This window comes from Sturnira hondurensis, unplaced genomic scaffold (assembly GCF_014824575.4).
Source record: "Sturnira hondurensis isolate 20B ecotype Veracruz unplaced genomic scaffold, ASM1482457v3 Scaffold0000880, whole genome shotgun sequence".
Lineage (NCBI taxonomy): Eukaryota > Metazoa > Chordata > Mammalia > Chiroptera > Phyllostomidae > Sturnira > Sturnira hondurensis.
The window spans coordinates 2,477,465-2,483,302 of record NW_028073511.1 but is presented as its reverse complement, the minus strand read 5'-3'; the positions used below and the strand labels follow the sequence as shown (position 1 = coordinate 2,483,302).

General features: G+C 40.9%; 1 pseudogene; it reads left to right on the top strand.

The window, feature by feature from the left end:
- Positions 1 to 715: 715 nt before the first annotated feature.
- Positions 716 to 1,692, top strand: LOC118993897 (heterogeneous nuclear ribonucleoprotein A1-like; annotated as a pseudogene).
- The last annotated feature ends 4,146 nt before the right edge of the window (positions 1,693 to 5,838 follow it).

Below are 5,838 nucleotides of genomic sequence, written 5' to 3'. Positions count from 1 at the left end.
TAACAACTACACCTAAAACAAAAGCAAACTAAGTGAACAGCTAGATCAGGAGCGGAATCACAGAAATGAAGATCACATGGAGGGTTAGCAATGGGGGAGTGGGAGGAGAAGATGGGGAAAGAAGCTACAGAGAATGAGTAGCATAGATGGTGGGGAGAAATTAGAAAGGGGGAGGGCAAGAGTAGAGTGGGAAATGTAAAAGCTAAAGAACTTGTGACAGGTGGACATGAACCAAAGGGAGGGAATGTGGGTGGGAGGGAATGTGCAGGGTGAAGGGGAATGAAGAGGGGAAGTGGGACAACTGTAATGGCATAATCAATAAAATATATTATTAAAAAATTGACATATTTATTCAACACAATTTCTATCAAAATCCCAAGTTGCTCTTTTCAGCAATTGACAAATTTATCTTAAAATTCATGTGGAAATGCTACAGACCTGGAACAGCCAAAACAATCTTGAAAAAGAACAACAAAGTTGGAGAACTCACACTTCCTGATTTCAAGGTGTATTACAAAAGTACAGTAATCAAAACAGTGTGGTACTGGCTTACATGCAGATCAAAGGAATAGAATTGAGAGTCTGGATTTTTGAGAATGGTATGAAAATAATTCACTGGGGAAAGAATTGTCATTTCAAAAAATGATTTGAACAAATTGAAACAGCTAAGGATTCACATGGAAAAGAAAGAAGTTGGGCCTTTCTGCCTCTGAGTAAGCATCGTTGAATTCCCCTCTCCTGCAGTCATCATGTCTAAGTCAGAGTCTCCCAAAGAGCTGAACAGCTATGGAAGCTCTTGATCTCAGGTTTGAGCTTTGAAACAGCAGGTGAGAGTCTGAGGAGCCATTTTGAGCAAGGGGGGTGCTCACAGACTGTGTGGTGATAAGAGATCCAAATACCAAGTGCTCCAGAGGCTTTGGGTTTGTCACATAAGCCACTGTGGAGGGGGTAGATGCAGACATGAGTGCAAGGCCACACGAGGTGGATGGAAGAGTTGTGGAACCAAAGAGGGCTGTCTCTAGAGAAGATTCTCGAAGACTGGGTGCCCACTTCACTGTGAAAAAGATTTTTGTCGGTGGTATTAAAGAAGTCACTGAAGGACATCACCTTAGAGATGATTTTGAACAGTGTGGGAAAAGTGAAGTGATTGAAATCATGGAGGCAGTGACAAAAAGAGAAGCTTCGCTTTTGTGACCTTTGATGACCATGATTCTGTAGACAAGATTGTCATTCAGAAATATCGTACTGTGAATGGCCACAACTGTGAGGGAAGGAAAGCCCCATCTAAGCAAGAGATGGCTAGTGCTTCATCCAGCAAAGAGGTTGAAGTGGTTCTGGAAACTTTGGAGGTGGTTGTGGAGGTGGTTCTGGTGGTAATGACGACTTCGGTCGTGGAGGAAACTTCAGCAGTCGAGGTGGCTTTGGTGGCAGCTGTGGTGGTGGTGGATATAGTGGCAGTGGGAATGGCTATAATGGATTTGGTAATGATGAAAGCAATCTGGGAGGTGACAGAAGCTACAATGATTTTGGTAATTACAACAGTCTTCAAATTTTGGAGCCATGAAAGGAGGAAACTTTGGAGGCAGAAGCTCTGGCCCCTATGGCGATGGAGGTCAATGCTTCGCCAAATCAGAAAACCAAGGTGGCTATGGCAGTTTCAGCAGCAGCAGCAGCATCTATGGCAGTAGCTAAAGGTCTTAATTCCTGCCAGGAAGCAAAGCTCAGCAGGAGAGAAGAGCCAGAGAAGCGACAGCGAAGCTACCAGTGTCAGCGAAGTGACAGGTTGCAACAGATTTGTGAACTCAGCCAAGCACAGTGGTGGCAGAGCCTAGGTGCTACAAAGAAGACATGTTTTAGACAATACTCACGTGAATGGGCAAAAAGCTTGAGGACGGTATTTGTGACTAATTGTATAACAGGTTACTGTGTTTTTTGGACTATAAGATGCACTTTCTCCTGGTCCCCCAAGTTTAGGAGGAATAATGGTTGTTAATGCTGCTGTTGAGTTCTGTTTATATTTACATTGGTGAAATATTATGTTATTTATGTTATTAAATATTTTACCACATTTTTTGCTTCAAAAAATTTTTTTCTATTTTCTTCCTCTAAAACCTAGGTACATCTTATGGTCCGAAAATATGGTAGTTTAGTTTCTGTTCTGTGGAAAGTGTAAAGCATTTCAGCAAAGGACTTTTAATGTGTATCTTTATTTGCACCCCTGCTGTTGATTGCTAAGTGTAATAGTCTGCTCACAATGCTGAATAAGTGCGTCTTTAAAAAAAATCAAGGAAGTTGGATTCATACCTCATCATACACAAAAGTCAACTCAAAATTGATCATAGACTTAAATAAGAGAGCTAAAACCATGAAATTTTTAGAACATAGGAGTTAATCTTTACGACCTTGGGTTTGGCCATGGTTTATAAAAATGACACCAACAGTATGAGTGACAAAATAGGTAAATTGAACTTCACCGGAATTAAAAACTCTTGTGCTGAAAAAGAATACCAACATGAAAAGTGAAAAACTGATCCACAGAATTGGAGAATATATTTGCAAATTGTATATTTCATATCTATAAAATGTAAAGAATTCTTTCAATCCATAATAAAAATATAACTAGTTTCTGTTTCCAGAACAGATGGTGTAGACTCACTTTTTCCTGTTCCTCTAAACGCAACTGAATGTCCCGTAATCAGCCAGCAGATAACAATAAAGGGATTCTAAGAGCAGGGTAGAGGAGGCAGCTGACCAGGGACCTCAAGACTTGTGACAAAACAACATGGCCGATTCCCTGAGTTTCCGCTTCATGCCCTGTTCCCCTGGGCTGGGTGTTGGAGAGGACAGTGTGTGTGTGGTCTGGTGCACCAGTGGCAGTGATGGCAGCACAGCCTGGAGCCACTGACAAACGTGCCCCTGTGCCCCCAGGGGCAGTAACAACAAAGCCCTTGGAAACCATTGTGTGTTCTCCAACTACGGTGGAATTAAATCAGAAATCAATAGCAGGAGGAAATTTGGGGACTAAAACTACAATAACCAAAACAAAGTGCTTTTTGGATGAATTCCAGAGAAGTTGGGGATGACAGCATCGAATTAGTAAACTTGGCAGAGCAATAGGATTTTTCCACTCTGAACAACAGAGAAAAAAGCAAACTGAAATGAATTAGCAGAACCTCAGGGATCTACATGTATGCCGTTTATATCATCAGAGTTCCAGAAGGAGGGAAGGAGGAGTGTGGAACTGAAAAGGTATTTGAAGAAATAATGATTTAAAACTGCCCAAACTTGGCAAAAGATATAAACCTCTAGATCCCAGAGGCTGAATGAGCTCCAACTAGGAATAAATTCAAAGAAACATGCACCAAGACATATCACAGGTAAATTTCTGAAAATTACAGACAAGGAAAAAAGCCTTAAAAACAGACAGGAATAATGCATTACCAATTTGAATATGGAGACAGACCTTCTCATCTTGAACCATGGAGGTCATAATGAAATGGCATTTTCTGAGTGCTGCAAAGGCGAATAACCTGCTTCAACATTGGACAAAGGGTTTGGATACACATTTATCTAAAGAAGATACACAAATGGCAAACAAACACATGAAAGGATACTCAACATCATCAGTCATCAGGTAAATACAAGTCAAACTCACAAAGGGATAATATTGTATTGCATAGCCTCAAAAAGACGGCAAGTGTTAGAGAGACTGTAGAGAAATTAGAACACTCACACATTGCTGGTGAGTGTGTCAAATGGTACACTCACATGGGAAAACTATTTGACAGTTCCTCAAAATGGTAAGTATGGAATTACCATAGGATCAAGCAATTCTATTCCTGGTTACATACCCAAGAGAAATAAAAACATATGTCCACACATAAACTTGTATTTGCATATATGTAGTGGCATTGTTCACAGTAGCCAATCAATGGAAATAAATAAGATGTCTATCGACCAATGAAAGGATAAACGAAGCGTTTTTCTGTACAATGGGGTACTATTTAGCTATCTACAGGAATGAAGTCCTGATGTAACTTGTTGCAGCAAGTACTGCTACAACGTGGACAAATCCTGAAAACACTATGCTAAATGGACTGAATACTAGATGATTATGTTTCTCTGAAATGCCCAGGAAAAGAATCCATAAAGATACAGAGTAGATCAGTGGTTGTCTGGGGCTACAGTGGGAGAAGAGGAGAAATGGGGAGTGATAAACTGAAACATGGCTTCCCAGAAGATCCCCACACCCTAATCCCTGGAACCATTCAGTATTATTCTGTATTAGTTTCAGATGTACAGCAAAGTAGTTAGACAACCCTGTACTTTACAGAGTAGTCCCCCCCGCCCATAATCTGAGTACCCACCTGGCAATGCACGTGTAGTTATCACGAGATTACTGACTATATTCCCTATGCTGTAATTTATATCTCGGTGGCTATTCTATAACTACCAATCTGTACTGCGTAATCCCTTTACCTTTTCCACCCAGCCCCCCAACACTCTTCCCCAAACTGTCAGACCATTCTCTGTATCTATGAGTCTTTTTCTATTTTGTTTGTTTGTTTCTTTTGTCCTTTAGATTCCACATGTAAATGAAGTGAAAAATGGGTCTTTGCAGATGAGATTAAATTAAAGATTTTGAGATGCGGAGGTTATCCTGGATTATGGGCCTGGGCACTAAATGCAATCCTGCGTTTCCTTATAAGACAAAGGCTGAGGTAGATGTGAATGCACAGAGGAGAAGGTGGTGTGAAGATGGAGCAGAAAGACTTTGGAGATGCTGACCTTGAAGACTGCAGTGACAAGGTCACAAGCCATGGAGTGTCAGCACCCACCACTGTAAACTGGAAGAGGCACGGATTCTTCCCCAGAGTCACCAGAGAAACCGCAGCCCTGCCAACCCCTTCATCCTGGCCCAGTGATACTGTTTCAAACTTCTGGCCTCCAGAACCGTGAAAAAATAAGTTCGTGTTGTTTTAAGCCCCTCAGTGTGTAGAACTAGGAAATCCATCCAGGATTTGACTGCTGATGGACGTAGGGATATGGAGTTCCACGTCGGAGTGGAGAAAATGTTGTAGATTTGGGTTTTGGTTGTACAACTCAGTGATTATGCTAAACACCACTGAATTGTACAGTTTTAAATGAGTCAATTTTACATTATGTGAATCATATCTCAGTAAGACTGTCAAATAAATCTTTGTGACCTTGGGTTAAGCAAAGATTTCTTAGACATGACATGAAAAGTATGAGCCAAAAAATGGTATATTGCACCACATCAAAACTAAAAACTTTTGCTTCTGAAATATACTACTAATAAAAGGACAAACAACAGATTGGGGGAAATGTTTGTAATGCATGTATCTAATAAATACACCAGAATAGCCCTGGCCAGTGGCTCAGGTGGTGGGAGTGCCATCCTGTACACCAAAGAGCTGTGGGTTTCATCCCGCTGGGGCATGTGTGGGAGGCAACTGATTGACATTTCTCTGGAATCAGTGTTTCTCTCTCTCTCTCCCTCCCTCCCTCCCTCTCTAAAATCAATTTAAAAAACCATATCCTTGGGTGAGGATTAAAAGAAAACAGAATACATCAGGATATATAAAGAGCACAAACTTCAGTAATAAGAAAACAAAAGTGAGAAGATTTGAACAGACACTATCCTAGAGAAGATATACTGATGGCAAATAAGCACAATAAAAGATGTTCAGTATTCTTAGGGAAATGCAAAATAAGGCCACACTGAATGCGACCACACACCTATTAGAATGGGGGATGGTAAACACCTGACAGTATCAAAGTGCCACCAAGAACAGGGAACACGTGAAACATCACTGG